The sequence below is a fragment of the Acanthopagrus latus genome, chromosome 14, assembly GCF_904848185.1.
Source record: "Acanthopagrus latus isolate v.2019 chromosome 14, fAcaLat1.1, whole genome shotgun sequence".
Lineage (NCBI taxonomy): Eukaryota > Metazoa > Chordata > Actinopteri > Spariformes > Sparidae > Acanthopagrus > Acanthopagrus latus.
The window spans coordinates 21,481,135-21,498,794 of NC_051052.1; the positions used below are offsets into that span (position 1 = coordinate 21,481,135).

General features: G+C 46.8%; 1 long non-coding RNA gene across 5 annotated transcripts in view; it reads left to right on the plus strand.

Annotated features, from left to right (window-relative positions):
• Window positions 1-17,660, plus strand: part of LOC119032553 — a 111,509-nt gene that overhangs the window by 88,527 nt on the left and 5,322 nt on the right. For 4 of the 5 annotated variants that reach the window (XR_005078933.1, XR_005078931.1, XR_005078929.1 and 1 more), the window contains 2 exons: window positions 14,731-14,936; window positions 15,102-16,106. This is a non-coding gene — a long non-coding RNA (uncharacterized LOC119032553). Of the gene's footprint in view, window positions 1-14,730; window positions 14,937-15,101; window positions 16,107-17,660 lie in introns of those variants that run through there. The other variant, XR_005078928.1, reaches the window with a different exon arrangement.

Sequence of the window (17,660 nt, forward strand, 5' to 3'; positions counted from 1 at the left end):
ACTGAGTCACAGCCTGCAGGGACATTTTACTGCATTTGACATTTGAAGTACATTATGCCTCAATACTTTTACTGTAACAATGTGTTGAGTTCGGAGTTTTCACACTGATGTTTTTCATCCGGAGCCGTGAAAGTAACGAATCAAACTGAATGACTCAGCGGCCTGTTTGCATAAAAACCTTTAAAAGCCATCAGGAGCCATCAGGGGCCATCGTGTGCGTCCGTCCAGCAGCAGCTCCTCTGTTGGTGACTCATGAAAACAACTTTTCACACCACATCTTCATCAACACTACAAACGGCCCCTCGGGGCCAAATTAACACCAAGTGGCTCCTCACTTCCCCGACAAATAATTCACAGCTCGGACCCTGTTCGCCTTCCGCTGATTAACACAGGAAGTCACTGCTGCATGCACACACACACACACACACACACTCACACACAGACTCACACACGCACACACACACACGCACACACACACACACACACACACACACACACACACACACACACACACACACACACACACACACACACACACACACACACACACACACACACACACACACACACACACACACACACACACACACACTCACACACACACACACGCTGTCAAACGCTCAGCTAACATTTCGTCAACAGGTCAGAGTGTCTGGGCGTGAGGTCCAGTCAAACAGCAGGAGGCTCGTCGTCTTCAGGACTTCCTGTCTGGAGGTGGAGCGGTGATGGTCCCAGCAGCTGCAGCCTGCAGAGACGTGACTTTAACGTCACTTTGATTCACGTCCTCGCCGTCTCCTGTTGGGTGATTAATGGCCTGGTGGGTCGTGACTCTGCCTGGTGTCAGCGTTAATGTGAACAGACGTTAATGACTGTGATGATTTAAAGTTCACACAGCGAGTCTATCAGAGACGAGCTCCTCCGACCTGAGAGTCTCAGGCCTCGTCCACACGGAAACACTCTTTGTTGTAAATGCACGTGTAGCATCGTTTTGTCCGATCGTCCGCATGGATCCTGGAAACGCAAACAAAACCGGGTCTCAGGGTGGAAAAATCAGAAAACACTGTCCTTGCGTTCTCGTGTGGACGCCATCACTCCTCGACCTCTGAACCCTGCGACGCCTCATAACAACAACAACAACAACAACAACAATGGTGGATTACTGCTTGTGTTCGTGTTTCGTGCAACTTACTGGCCTTGTAGTCGAGTGTGAGTCGCAGCAGTTCAACCTCATTATCGATCCACACAAACGATTCTGGTTTCCTTGCACGAGCCATTTTCATCTTCTTGTGTTCAGTTTCTCCTTCTACTGTCTGTTTGTTTACAGCATGAAAGCTTTATGCTCATGCTTCATCTCTTCTTCTCTGTTTTTGTTGAATTTCAAGCGCCACCAACAGGCTGGAATATGAACTACAGTGTGTTGAGTCGTTTACAGTGGATCCGCTTGGACACAAATATTCTTGAAACAATGCCGAGGAAGACGGAGGAAAAAAAGATAGTTTTGTTACGTGTGGACATGGTCTAAAACACCAACAGGATCACACGTCAGCCGTCCTCTGAAGGTCTCTGAAGGCCCCTGAAGGTCTCTGAAGGCCCCTGAAGGCCTCTGAAGGCCACTGAAGGCTCCTGAAGGTCTCTGAAGGCCCCTGAAGGTCTCTGAAGGCCCCTGAAGGCCTCTGAAGGTCTCTGAAGGCCCCTGAAGGCCTCTGAAGGTCTCTGAAGGCTCCTGAAGGTCTCTGAAGACCTCTGAAGGCCTCTGAAGGTCTCTGAAGGCTCCTGAAGGTCTCTGAAGGCCCCTGAAGGCCTCTGAAGGTCTCTGAAGGCTCCTGAAGGTCTCTGAAGGCCCCTGAAGGCCTCTGAAGGTCTCTGAAGGCCTCTGAAGGTCTCCGAAGGCCCCTGAAGGCCTCTGAAGGTCTCTGAAGGCCTCTGAAGGTCTCTGAAGGCCTCTGAAGGTCTCTGAAGGCCCCTGAAGGCCTCTGAAGGCCTCTGAAGGCCTCTGAAGGCCCCTGAAGGCCTCTGAAGGTCTCTGAAGGTATCCACTAAATGTAGTGGAGTATTCAGTTAAACTATAGGTACCTCAAATCAATCAGTTTTATTAATATCGTCCAAAATCACATGGCCTCAGTGGCTTTACAGTCCTCCGTCCTGTGATGTTCTCAGTTACGTTCCATCAGTGCTCGTCCTGAACTGCAGTATCTGTAACACGTCACCAGAATAAATGTTGTAATGTAGATTTCTGCAAAACCACAGAGAAGTTAGAACTTCACGTCTGTTCAGACGACATCGACACGAACACGACTCGACGTCCTGTTAAAAACATCGGGTGGTTTCATGCTGACAGATGTTGGACCACATCTGCATGTCTCAGACACTTTGATAGTCGACACTGGATCCTGGTTTCTGGACTGAGAGTCTGTCGGCCCACCTGAGGCTTCGCCTCCCTGCATGATGTCATCCAGTGAAACACTTGAGTCTGTGCTTCAGTGAAGTCGGGTCGACCTTCCACTCCGCTGTTTTCAATCATGGAGCGGGTCAGAAACACGTCCCTCTTCATCCCTCAGTGGTTCATAAACCTGCGTTCACCTCCAGCCTGCAGGTCCTCCATGTTTCCTTCCTCTCTGCAGGAGCGGCTCAGATCTCCTTCAGAGCTGGTAAATCTAAATGAAGTCCACATGGTTTGTTTGTGTGCGACCTTCTGTCTCTCTGTACACGTCGGCTGGCTGACAGGAGGCGGAGCGGTCGCAGCTACCGAACACTGCTCGCTTTTCATTGTGGACTCCATTAGTGGCGTGGACCGAGCCGGCTGTCACCTCTGATTGGTGGAACATGAAGGCCTCTCAGAAACACTGCTTCATGTGGAAACTGAACTCACACTGCTCAGGAAATGAGATGTTGAAGATTTCACTCAACAATTGGTCAAGTAAAACCTACAAATACACAAAGTCCTCAGCTCGGATTACAGAGCAGAACATTTAATCCAACACCAGCGACTAAAACTTAAAGAGCTCCAAGAGTTTAACAACTGTATGAAAACTAGTCAAACATGATCTGCTGTGGGTTGTTTCATCGGACGGTTGAACTGTTCCTTTAACGTTCTTATTCTAACCAGTCATGATGTTTCCTGGACTGAACATTCAGCTCTGTTGTCTGAATGTAACCGCTCTGCTCTGTTTGACATTAACCACGATGTGAAGCTTTCGTCTGTAGCGTCTCAGTGTGAAGGTGCAGTCAGTCTCTGTGAGACACTTACATAACATACATTCAGTTAATTACAACAATTACTCATGACCTGTTTCTCTGATTTGGAGAATCTGTATCTTCCAAGAAATAATCGCTCAGCTTCGTGTCTGAGCAGAAAAAGCAGATTGTTCTTCTTGTTGGTTGAACTCGGAGCTTCAGGGCAGATTCATGTTCATCCGGTGCAGCTTCACCACTCACAATCCTGCAACTGACCCCTGACAGTCACACTTATGTAACCACATGAAGACACAGGCAGACTCACACTCACTCTGTATAGAAATACATCTGAGGCTTTCCTTTTGTAGCCAGCAGCACACAGAGACGTGTTTTAACTGTGTTTCAGGTGAGTAATGATGTCACACAGGAGCAAATCACCTGTAGTGGCGTCAGAACACAATCTGTTGTAAAATATACAAACTGTATATATACACAGTATGACAGTCACAGAACACGGTCAGAATCATTGATCCAAAATCACACAGGCCGGATTATGAAGTAGTTGAAAGGGATACAATCACACCAGAACCACGTCTGCACAACGGTGTCCTCAGTTAGACCGTGTTCTGACTTGGTTCTGGGCCTCAGTTAGACCGTGTTCTGACTTGGTTCTGGGCCTCAGTTAGACCGTGTTCTGACTTGGTTCTGGGCCTCAGTTAGACCGTGTTCTGACTTGGTTCTGGGCCTCAGTTAGACCCTGACTTGGTTCTGGGCCTCAGTTAGACCGTGTTCTGACTTGGTTCCTGGCCTCAGTTAGACCATGTTCTGACTTGGTTCTGGGCCTCAGTTAGACCCTGACTTGGTTCTGGGCCTCAGTTAGACCCTGACTTGGTTCTGGGCCTCAGTTAGACCCTGACTTGGTTCTGGGCCTCAGTTAGACCGTGTTCTGACTTGGTTCCTGGCCTCAGTTAGACCGTGTTCTGACTTGGTTCTGGGCCTCAGTTAGACCCTGACTTGGTTCTGGGCCTCAGTTAGACCGTGTTCTGACTTGGTTCTGGGCCTCAGTTAGACCCTGACTTGGTTCGAGCTGCAGATCTCCTGCAGTCATCGGGGTCACAGACGTCTGAATCGTATCAGCAGAATCATCTTTTCTGTTTAGAGGAGCCTGAAAATGAGCTGCAGCTGTTTGTTGGAGGGTTTCAGGACGGGACGGCCAACATGTTGGTATTTTAGAGTCCTGACTCACACAGAGCCGCTCAGTCCTGCTCTAATAGCCAAGTGACATTTGGAAGTGAGTGGAAAAGACTGGGAATGTTGGAAAAGAGAAAAGCATGAAGCTGGTTTGATCCGTGTTTAGTTTCTCTCAGAGATAAAGACGCAGCGATAAACCCTAACCCTCATGGCCTCACAAAGAGGTTCTGTCAGCTTTGTTCCACTCAGACTGGACCGAGCTGGAAAACTCTGACGGGTCCGACAATTGTTGTGTTCTGACAGAAGTGTTGGACCGAACAAACAATATGATATAATAATGCTACTCTGTTCTTACAGACGGAGCAGCGGAGCTCAGACTGTAATGTTCACAAGGTCATCAACACCTGACTTTATATCCTCAGGAGGAGGAGAGGAGGACTTTATATCCTCAGGAGGAGGAGAGGAGGACTTTATATCATCAGGAGGAGGAGAGGAGGACTTTATATCATCAGGAGGGGAGGAGGACTTTATATCATCAGGAGGAGGAGAGGAGGACTTTATATCATCAGGAGGAGGAGAGGAGGACTTTATATCATCAGGAGGAGGAGGAGAGGAGGACTTTATATCATCAGGAGGAGGAGAGGAGGACTTTATATCATCAGGAGGAGGAGGAGAGGAGGACTTTATATCATCAGGAGGAGGAGAGGAGGACTTTATATCATCAGGAGGAGGAGAGGAGGACTTTATATCCTCAGGAGGAGGAGAGGAGGACTTTATATCATCAGGAGGAGGAGAGGAGGACTTTATATCATCAGGAGGAGGAGAGGAGGACTTTATATCATCAGGAGGGGAGGAGGACTTTATATCATCAGGAGGAGGAGAGGAGGACTTTATATCATCAGGAGGAGGAGGAGAGGAGGACTTTATATCATCAGGAGGAGGAGAGGAGGACTTTATATCCTCAGGAGGAGGAGAGGACTTTATATCCTCAGGAGGAGGAGAGGAGGACTTTATATCCTCAGGAGGAGAGGAGGACTTTATATCCTCAGGAGGAGGAGAGGAGGACTTTATATCATCAGGAGGAGGAGAGGAGGACTTTATATCATCAGGAGGAGGAGAGGAGGACTTTATATCCTCAGGAGGAGGAGGAGAGGAGGACTTTATATCCTCAGGAGGAGGAGGCGAGGAGGACTTTATATCCTCAGGAGGAGGAGGCGAGGAGGACTTTATATCCTCAGGAGGAGGAGGAGAGGAGGACTTTATATCCTCAGGAGGAGGAGAGGAGGACTTTATATCATCAGGAGGAGGAGGAGAGGAGGACTTTATATCATCAGGAGGAGGAGAGGAGGACTTTATATCCTCAGGAGGAGGAGAGGAGGACTTTATATCCTCAGGAGGAGGAGAGGAGGACTTTATATCATCAGGAGGAGGAGAGGAGGACTTTATATCCTCAGGAGGAGGAAAGGAGGACTTTATATCATCAGGAGGAGGAGAGGAGGACTTTATATCATCAGGAGGAGGAGGAGAGGAGGACTTTATATCATCAGGAGGAGGAGAGGAGGACTTTATATCATCAGGAGGAGGAGAGGAGGACTTTATATCATCAGGAGGAGGAGAGGAGGACTTTATATCCTCAGGAGGAGGAGAGGAGGACTTTATATCTTCAGGAGGAGGAGAGGGGGACTTTATATCTTCAGGAGGAGGCGAGGAGGACTTTATATCCTCAGGAGGAGGAGAGGAGGACTTTATATCATCAGGAGGAGGAGGAGAGGAGGACTTTATATCATCAGGAGGAGGAGAGGAGGACTTTATATCCTCAGGAGGAGGAGAGGAGGACTTTATATCATCAGGAGGAGGAGAGGAGGACTTTATATCCTCAGGAGGAGGAGAGGAGGACTTTATATCCTCAGGAGGAGGAGAGGAGGACTTTATATCATCAGGAGGAGGAGAGGAGGACTTTATATCATCAGGAGGAGGAGAGGAGGACTTTATATCATCAGGAGGAGGAGGATGAGTGGGTTGAGGATTTTGTTTGTGGGTTTGGTTCAGAGAATCGAGGAGCAGGAATCCTGCAGATTTGATTCTGCGAGTGTTTGAAGTGTCGGTGGCTCCCTGAAGGTGAAGATCAGCTGTACATTCATCTTATCTAAGAGCGAGACTACGACTGGTTTCGCTGTGAGAGATCTTTGTGAGCGCTGCCTCTGATCTCTGACGGCAGCAGCCAATGGAAAAGACAATTTCTCCAGCAGGACCAATAAAATCTCGCACTGCGTTTTTCATCTGTGAGCGGCAGCTGAACACAGTCGCACTGTAAACAGAGCCACTCCATCAGAAACTGCACCATGTATATTAGGTCATTTGGCTCGGCGGGCGAGTCCCATTTAGCAGCTGATAAAAGCATTTGGGATGAATGCTGGAGCCCCGGGGCGGCTTGGAGGAGTCCCTCACCTCATCTGGGTTCAGTCATTGAACGCTCTCCACGGAGCCGTTTGAGACGGCCGGTTGGACGGCTGCAGGGGAAAGTGTGGGCAGAGCGAGACACGCGCAGATGAGCAGGATCAAAGGTGCTGCTGGCCGACGCTTCACACTGGAAAAACCATCGCAGGCTGCAGAGAGACAGAGAGGAGGGAAGTGGAGGTGGTGCTGGTGCTGAAGTGGAGGGCGGGGGTGTATTAATGGTCCACTTTATTGCTCTGTACTGTTAAAATTAAGAGCTCAGATTTCATGACAGCACTTCAGCTGTACATGCTCGACTTCTTCTTCCAGCCCTGGTTTCAGTTTCAGGCTGCAGCGACCCGAGAAGAGAGACGGCTGCTGAGTGACGGACTGACGCAGGACCAGACGGGTCCACGTCCACAGACTGTCACTGGTACTGCAGTACAGAACCCAGTACCACCGTACAGTACTGCAGTATCACTGCACAGCACTGCAGTACTGCAGTATTACTGTACAGTACTGCAGTACTGCAGTACTGTACAGTAATACTGCAGTACTGCAGTATCACTGTACAGGTTTTGTGAAGTACACTGATTCTGGATCATCTTAATATTTGATCTGATCTGCAGCAGACAGACAAACTTCTTGTGTTGTGAGTTTCCCACATCGTCTTTCTGAAGTTGTACTGTCAGAACTCCCCCCTGAGTCCGGAGCGCTGGTGCTGGTGCCGGTGCTGGTTCTGGTTTGACCCTCCTCCCTGTCTCATGGTCTACTTTTCACCCCAACACCTGTCAGCCTCCCTGATGAGCTGTTATCTCGCCTGCAGCAGATAGCAGACAGAACCATCAGATGGGTCGAAGTGGACCGGGACAGAAGCTGGTGTCACCTGGAGGCTGCAGAGATTCTCCTCGATGCAACATTTACGTAACGTACTGATGATGCTCTGACTGAGCTGGAGCTGAAGGACAGATCGTCTGTGATTCTTCTGCTCTTCATCTGTCGCAGCTCACGTAAGACGATCAGCTGCTGGAAGTCCTCTGAAATTTCCCAGGTGACTTATCAATTGTCTGTTCCTTAATCCCGGGCTGCTCCGAACGCCTCATTTCCTAGAAGTTGGTCTGAGCCCCTGCAGACAGCCGGGAGCCTCCTCCTCTCTCCGAGCTAATATCATGAATGTGGAGCACCCTGACAGGTAGCCAGATCAGGAGGGAGCAGCGGCTTTACTGTCGCTGCAGCCAATAAGTGAGTGTGAGGTGACACTTCCCAGACTCCGCTGATGAACTGTCGCACCTCTTTAATTTTGACCCGCAGCGAGAAAGAGTCGTCTAAATCCGCCCACGTCGCTGGTTTTCACATCAGTCTCCTCGGGCCCTGAACACAATCTGTCCGGCTCTGTCAGAGAGTTTTATCATGTCAGCTCTCATGGGAAACTCATTCTCCTGAGGATTTTCATTAATACGGCATATTTACAATAAATTAGGATCCAAAAGATGAGACGTTACTGATCTCACAGGGGAAAGTAAACGTTACAGCAGCACAGAGACGGGCTGAGATGTAAGATGTCTGTCTGAAACGTTCCTCCGTTCGACTCCACTTAGTTGAGTCCTCAGCAACAAACCTGCTGAGAGTGAAGTGGAGCGTCGAATTTGGTTTTTACTGTGAAAAAACGTGTCCTGACCATAAAACACCTGATGTCAGAATGGAGTTTGGTTTAACGTTTGATGTGTTTAAACATCAATAATTCACAGAAGTCGTGGGCAGCAGAGCTGATTCCTGATCTCAGAAACTGGACTCCTTTCTCTAAAACTGATGACACGTCCAAAAGCATTTATAAGACGACGTCTTCATTCCTGAACCAGCAAATATCTTGTTGGCCAGTTGTTTCTCCTGGTGGACGATGTGAGCAGTGAGTCAGAGGGAACCAGACAAGAAACACACGATATCAACCAACGAACAGAATCACGTCTCCGGTTTAACAGAGCGGCTCCGACCACTGAAGACACTGAACACAAGATGTGTTCAAGAGTTCTGGAAACAGTTCGTACTTTAGAGATTGTGTTGAAATAGTTCAACAATGGCATCCATGAAAAATAGTTTCAGGTCCGAACCTTCGTCACGCAGGTGAACATGGAGCGTCCGGGTCGTGTTGTTGTCTCATCAGGTCGGTGTGCAGCAGCTGTGAGCGGCAGGATGAAGGTGTGTGATGATGGATTGTTTTTCCCTCCAGCTCGTCTTGAGGTTGATGGTGGAGGAGCTGCTGGACCGTGGAGGACCACATGGAGTCCCTCAGCCGGTTATTTTTCTTAATGGAGCTCCAGCGTTTAAACACACGAGTCCTCAGAGTGGAGGAGAGGTCCAAATAAAGAAACAGGGAGCCGGGACCAGTACTGACCCGGCCCGGTGAACCTGACCTCTTCTTTTTAAAGACAGACTCAGACACGACTCTCTTCCTGAGTGTCACGGCTCATCACAAACTCCACCTGGAGGAGTATTTTTAGAGGGGAGCTGCCTCAGAAGGACCCTATTAATCAACAAGCAGCTAAATTTACTTTGACATGACATCACGTCCAGATCACCCGGACCGGAGCTGGAAACAGGACTTCACTCAGAGACACCAGCTGCTGAATTTGTTGGTGCTTGAAGCATCTTTTAAAAGCAGCTCATGAAGCCCGAAGAGCTCGACTGCCTGGATATGAAAATAACTCAGATGTGTTGTGTTGCTCTCAGTGAGCAGCCAACTTGACCAGAGATAGAAGAATTTAATCATGCGGCTCTTCTACAATTTCCAAATGTTATCAGACCGAATGGCTCCAATTCTGACCTTAAAACAAGTCGGTGACTGTTTTTCCATCATCCATCAGCTTCGAGGGGAAAAGTCTTGCAGTGCGTCACATGACAATGTGATAACACAGTCTGGCCGTTATGGAAACTGTCTTCAGACCCAGAGCTCCTCCTGGAGCCTTGGCTCCACGAAGTCCGCCATGTTTCTACAGTAGCCCAGGACGGACAAACCAAACACTTTCTCTGGAGAGAGACGTCCATGTTTTTAATGTTTGTATCATCCATCTCAGAGGAGGACGAGACCGTCTGCAGCCTGCAAGGTACAATTCAGCCGAAGAACTTTTGAATTTGGTCATTATCAGCCTTTTATAAGATGAATCTTCACTGTAGCTGCTGAGCTGAAGTCTGATGAGCTCGACTGAACCTGGAGGGTTAAATCTGGTCTGAGATCAGTTGTGACTGATCACAGCAGACGAGCTGATGGAAACATCTGATGTTTTAAATCAAGTCTCAGCTGCTTCAGGTGTTCAGCAGAACGCTGCAGCTCTGTTTTACTGTGACGCTCCAGAACTGTTCTGTGGAGATGATGACAGAACTTTCCTGTTTGGGTGAACTGTCTCTTTAAGTGACTCGGTCTCAGCGCTGCAGATTGACAATAATTGATTACAAATAAATGTTTGGGTTAAAAAAATCTGAGTGATCAAAAGTCACATCCAGTGTTGATCAGTGAATCAGAACCTTATAATGGGTCGATCTCGTCCATGTTTACTTGACCTCTCTGACATCCAGCCACTGTACACACTGATTTGATTGGCTTGTTACTGTGACTCTACCAGCGTGCTGATTGGCTGTCGGACCCCCAGCTTGTTTCTGTTCCCAGGGGCCGCCCCCGCCCCCCCAATCAGCAGGCAGGAAGTAGAACCTCCTGATTATTACGGCTCTCTGTGCTTCTTTCCACCTGCATGTGGTTCTGATTTGGACATGAGGCAAAGTGTTTTCATTGGCCGCCGGCGGCGCTCGGCTTCTTGTTACAGACACTCTTCTGTGCCTCGTCCTCTCCACTTTTATTTCCTCTAACATGGCGGTAAGAGGCTGCTTGGCTGTTCTTCACGCAGCTAATTGGGAGCCACTTCACCCCCCCCCCCCCCCCCCCGCTCGTTATGACAGGGTTAATGGCTTTAGTGAGAGGGTACTTTTTACTGGTCCTGCTGGTTTCTGTTGGGCCTCAGACCAATTACAGTAATCAAAGCCAATATGTGGATCCAGAGAGAGGAGCCACATGTGGGAGTTCAGGTGTAAACCAATCTATGGAGCCTTTCTTCTGCAGCAGAATAACTCCTTGTTTAAAGTGTATTTACGCTGCAGCGCGGCTCGTTTCCCTCCACGGAGGTCAAAACCACCGACCAGCACAGTTTCACCCGATTAATGCTTCACCAAATAACACACAATGTTGTAATGACCCAACCAATCAAACATGAACGTTAATTTAAGCTTTCAGTTTAATGTTTTCCTTCTTCTTCCTTTATTTACTCACTTTACATCTCAAGTTTAATTTTACATTTTAAATTAGATTTTTCTTTGGATACATTTAATCTGGGTCTGATTGCTTCTATATTTACATATTTTCGTTTCATTTCGTTTTCTTTCCACTTATCCGTGAGGGTCGCGGGATGTTGCCGTTTCCCCCTGAGGGGCTGTGGGGCTTACTGGGGCCAAATCCAGTTTCACACAATGGGCAGAGGCCTGGATTCACCCTGGATGAGTTGCCAGCTCATCGCAGGACCCTTACTGATGGCATCTGCACATCAGGAGCAACTTTGGGGTTCAGTATCTTGCTCAAGGATACTTCGACATGTATCTATATATTACATATAATTATTATATTATTTATTTTTCTATTTTTACTTAATTTGAATTATGACCATAAATATTATACATGAAATCCAGATTATAATTAAAACCACAAACAGCTTTGAACTGTGTCTGATATTTCATTAGTCTGATGACAAACTGACACTTTATGTCTAGAAAATTATCTTTGACGAACATCATGAGTGTGATTAATGACACAAATCAAACAGGATCAATATTTTATCTGTCTCTCTTCATTCACTACAAGACAAAGATTTTATCAAATAAAGTCCGTGATGGAAACAGGAAGGGGAACATGAACATTAGCTAGCTAGCGTTGCTGCCGTTAATATAAGCCAGTGATCGCAGCGTTGCTGTGTGAATCACAACATTTTGCTTTATGATTCGAGTCTTTGCAGACGACTCTGTGTTGTTTAGCTGGAACGTCCGCCACATTTTCCACACCACGAGGCTGAAGTCGCGCTGAACGCAGCTGCTGAATATCTTCATTTTTACATGTCATGGCGCCATGACTACAAAGACGGAGTTTGTTATCTGTCAGTCCCATCAGGCTTCTTTCCATCTTCTCCGCTCAGTTCCCACCGCTGACATTCACACAGTAAAAAGTGCCAAATCCGGACCTGCAGCACAGATGTTTACTCAGTCTGTCGGGTTTATTTTTAGACCACGGTGGGGTCAGAGGTCAGCTCATGAGGCATAGACCCACAACATGTGTCAGGGAGAGGAGTCTGGAAAACCAATCAGAGGTGAGGACAGACCTCCGAGCAGAACACACAAACTACAGAGATAATGATCCTCTAATGTTGTGATTCTGAACCTGCAGAGGAGTCACACAGTTAGATTCTTTATTTTCACACATTTTACACTAAAATTAATTCAGTCTGCAGCTGCAAGATTTAGTGTTATTCTGTTTGGAGCCTCTCCTCTTATATTAGCCGTCGAACAGTGATGGTCAGTCGGTGTATTGATGATCCGCTGACAGACCTGAACAAGTTAAAGTCAGATTAAAAGCTTGTAAAACACAGTGAGAGGTCCAGTTGTTTCAAACCCTGCTGCAGCCGTGTCCTTTACATCAGGTACAACATGTCAGATACCAGGTGGTTAAGTTTCCATCAACATCTTCAATTTCATCTCTGCACTTTTTTTTTTTAATTTCCGTTCTTGCTTCACATTTTAAAATTCACTCTTTTATTTATTTGTCACTTTGCATTTTCAAATGATCATTTTACATTTAAAATGTTCTTGTTTCTGTTTCCTTTCCAGATTTAATTTACAGCCTGTTTATTCTAATCTGTGCAGTATATAATAATCTTTTTTAATTTTCAATTTGGAATTATGACCATAAATATTAAAAGGACCCTTTCAGCACAAACGAGTTCAGGCTGAATTATGTTGTTCTCCATTTGCTGCTTTTCTTTACTGTAAAACATTTTCCTGCTCAGTCAGTTTTGTGTGTACAGACTTCAGCCCTGATCGACAACCTGCAGATGAACTCCACCTCATATTTAAATGACGCAGCACAGCAGCACATGTAATACCACGTAATGTCATAATGTCATAATCTTTGTTTTGTACAGTTCAGGTTGCAGTTTTGCCTCCACAGAAACTCAGACGCCTGCATGTTGTTTCCATGTTGCTGCTGCAGAGGAAACTTAGTGTTCTGGGAAAGCCCCCGACCCGCTGACACATGTCCCCCTCCTCTGTAATTGCACCAATTACTTTTCCATAACAGCCCTGAAACACTTATGTATGTGGTTAGAATAACAATTTCCACATGAAACACTTGTTCATTCATAACGTCCAGAGCAGAGCGGGGGATCCTCTGCAGACGTCACGCTGCACTTACATCAGATGTAAAGCTGCTGCAGGGTGTCGCTGTTTGTTCTGAACTCTGATCTGTGATCAGTCAGCCAACTTAAAAACCTCTAAAGATGGAGACAGGTCTGTGTAGAGATGATGGAGACAGGTCTGTGTAGAGATGATGGAGACAGGTCTGCGTGAAGATGTGATGGAGACAGGTCTGCGTAAAGATGTGATGGAGACAGGTCTGTGTAGAGATGGAGACAGGTCTGTGTAAAGATGGAGACAGGTCTGTGTAGAGATGATGGAGACAGGTCTGTGTAGAGATGGAGACAGGTCTGTGTAAAGATGGAGACAGGTCTGTGTAGAGATGATGGAGACAGGTCTGTGTAAAGATGGAGACAGGTCTGTGTAGAGATGATGGAGACAGGTCTGTGTAGAGATGGAGACAGGTCTGTGTAAAGATGGAGACAGGTCTGTGTGAAGATGTGATGGAGACAGGTCTGTGTGAAGATGTGATGGAGACAGGTCTGTGTAAAGATGGAGACAGGTCTGTGTAGAGATGATGGAGACAGGTCTGTGTAGAGATGGAGACAGGTCTGTGTAAAGATGGAGACAGGTCTGTGTGAAGATGTGATGGAGACAGGTCTGTGTGAAGATGTGATGGAGACAGGTCTGTGTGAAGATGTGATGGAGACAGGTCTGTGTGAAGATGGAGACAGGTCTGTGTAGAGATGATGGAGACAGGTCTGTGTAAAGATGGAGACAGGTCTGTGTAGAGATGATGGAGACAGGTCTGTGTAAAGATGGAGACAGGTCTGTGTAGAGATGATGGAGACAGGTCTGTGTAAAGATGGAGACAGGTCTGTGTAAAGATGGAGACAGGTCTGTGTAGAGATGATGGAGACAGGTCTGTGTAAAGATGGAGACAGGTCTGTGTAGAGATGATGGAGACAGGTCTGTGTAAAGATGGAGACAGGTCTGTGTAAAGATGGAGACAGGTCTGTGTGAAGATTTGGTAGTTGTAGTTCAGCAGAAACGCCGAGAAGTGAGAAAGTGAGAAATCTAAATGCAACATAATGTGGGGGAGCTACATCTTCATGCACTGCTGTTGCCACTTTATCTTTTGCTCAGGTGTCATTTCTAGTTTCTGACCGACGCCCACGTTGTAAACAGCAGATGAACCTGCACAGGCTGGTCTTAAAGTGAGGTGTGTTCAGGCTCATTGATGGCATATTGCTGTCTTGGATCAGACCAACAGAACCATGTCTGAGGTCAGTGTGTTAGTACCTCCCAGCTGGAATTATGATATTTAAAAAAAAACATCCCTAAAGGACACTTCTGCTTCCTCCTCCCTTTGCAGATTTGCTAAAATAGAGATGAAAACGTCTTGTTGTCGCTCAACATCAAACTGTCAAACATGAATCTTTAAACAGCGACATGTTTCCTTGTCCCTGCTGTGCACTTTACATTCAGGTCTCTCTCGGCTATAAATGACCCAGAAACTGAGCACAGCTCAGGTCCAGATGGGTCACGGAGTCGGAGCAGCGTGGAAACAGCCCTGAAGTCTGCTTCCTGTCGCTCGCTACCTGTTACCACCTGTCCACGTCCACCCAGTGACCAGCGAGCTGAACAACAGTCATGACACGTGGAAGAAGTTACATAAGTCTGTCATTTAGTAGGTGTGTGCAGATATACGTCCTCCGTCAGCCTCGGCTGCAGGACGTTTACACAGTCCAGGCTTAAATAACCTTATTAATACCCCCTCTCTGAGTATGACATCATGGTAAACAGTCTGATTTGATTGGTTGATGAGGTGATAAGAGTGTATTTATATTGGTCCACAGTGCTGCTTCTTATCATTGCGAGGAGGCTGATGACAGCTGAGTTCACACACCCAGCTGCAGACACTGTGAGAGGCACGTACGGCAGGCCGACGCCCACCGACAGGGAGGTCAGAGGTCACGAGGTGAGGTCATCTCTGTCGGCCTCAGTGTGCTCCACAGTAAGATTCAAAGAAGAGCAGAGTGAACAGTTCTGGATTCTCATCACGTCACAAGATTTCAGCTGTTTCGTTTGATGGGAACATCTACAGTCGCATCACAAGTGATGATTCTACCTGATAAAAATGACTTTTGAGTTTTAAAGCACAGGAAAGGTTGTACATTCAAAATAGTTCACAAGTGTCAGCAGTAAAATGACTCTGCAGGAAGTATTCAGTGTTCACATTCCTAACACTGTAAAAACACTAACTGGAAAGTGTAAAAGTGTATAAGTATAATCAGGATCATGTACAAGTCAACGTACATGTTGCAGTAAAATGTCTCAGCAGGCTGTGAACGAGTCACAAGAAGAGAAACAACGTTTTTATCTTCTGAGGATGAGACAGAATCCAACCAACCAACATGAGAACAGTTAAATGACATTAAATCAGTTGTGTGCATCACTGGAGCAGCTCCTGGTTTACTGCAGTCACAGGATATAATTAATCTCTTAATCATCAGATTTGTCCTCAGCAAGCTTCTGTTTGCCGTCGAGGCTAAAAATACTTGAGTTTTTACTAGAAACCAACGAGCTGAACTGACTTTGTGAAAACAGTTGTGTTCCAGTGTCGAGCAGCGCTGACAGACTTCCACCCTAAACATCCTCGTTTGCTCTTAATGAGCTCGTCAGTTCACTGTGCCGGCTTTATTTCTGATGTTGTGGCTCATCTTTCTATTTTTAACTGTGCTGATGCCGTATCTGTGCCGGACATCTTCCCTCCTCGTTAACATCTGATATGTAACAAATGACTTCAGAGTCCGTTTGGTTGCAGACGACGGAGCTGCGACTGTCTGAAACACCACAAACACTTCAGACTGTTTTCTTTGGCTGTTCTCCAGAAGTGTTAGCAGGAATCAGAACGGTCTCATGAATCTGTCTGTAACTCCGTCCAACCTTCTCCTCCACCCATCGTAACTCGCTCTCTGATCGCTGAATTATTCACCTCCACCCTCATATTTTATTTTGAAATACCTGCTCTACCTGGGAGCAGGAAGTGGACTGTGGTTCCTGTGGTTTCTGCTGCAGTGACCTCACCATGAAATATTTAATGTTCTTCTGAAGAGAAGAACCTGTAACGCCGTCCTGTCGCTGTGATGAGATGATTACAGACGACTTCGCTGTAGTCTGAGATTAATTAACCTCCATCTGAGCACTTCATGTTCTCAAATCAACACCTGAGGATCGTGATGGACAAACAGTTGTCTCCTCTGGTCAAACACGTTTCCCAGCGTGCCTTGCATCGTAACTTTTAGGAAGAAACGACCAGATTAAATAAATGGTGGCTAACCCGAACCTGAAGGACGTTCTTTCTTCGTGATAAAACAGATTTCAAACATTCCCAAAATATAAAACGATTTTAAAAAATGTTTGCAACTCAAACCAGCTGATCTATAACAATGATTGCTTGTTGTTGCCGTGGTTACTAATGCTAGCATCTTCCCCTCCTGCCGACACACACACACACACACACACACACAGGACTGGTAATAGAAGCGGACCCGACTCTGACCCTGTTGATCGTATCAACCTGGATCTGAACCTGTAGGGTTCCTGGTTCAGGTGGATCCACAAGGACGTGTTGTTCAGCCTGAGACCAGAACAGATGTGACCACGTTTGTTCTGTAGACAAACAGCGACAGAATTACGGGTGAAAAACTTTAAAGATGGTGCATGATCACATTTGCACATCTGGAGTGACAGATTCACTCTTTGGACTTCAGCTCAGCTCTGAATCAAGCAGCAGGACCAACATTTGACCTCTGGCCTGGTCGTCGCTGAGCAGCATGTTTGTTTTTGTGCGGCGCTGTAATGAACGAAGCGTTCGCTGCTGCAGCCGTCCTCCAGGCTCCAGGACGCCGTGTGTGTGATCCACCCCGGCTCGGGTTTCTCTGTCTGGGCGTGGAGCTCCGCGCTGAAAGCTTCTCTTCCTTGTTTTGATTGTGAGCAGGGAGCGGCTCGACTCGGCTCCAGGATGCTGAGATCTGCTGACTCCTGACAACACGTCAACACGGGACACGAGGAGGAGATTCAAATCTGATCCCAGAGACTAATGAGAGCTGATCACACATGTAGAAAATCAAACTACAGAATCACATTCAGACGAGTCCAGAATCCACTCAGAGGAAATGTTACTGAGCGCGAATCAGCCGGTCCGATCTTAAACCAGGAGCATCTTCTCTGTTAGCTACAAGTGTAATAGTTTTACACTGCAAGTAAATGTTCTATAAGTGAACACATTGTCGACTATTTGTACATAATATTTGCACACAGTGCTGCGTTACTATTGAAGTGTTAGTTTAATACTTGAAATATACCTTCAACTGTTGGAGGAGAACTTTTGTTTAGAGGTCAACAAAATCCTG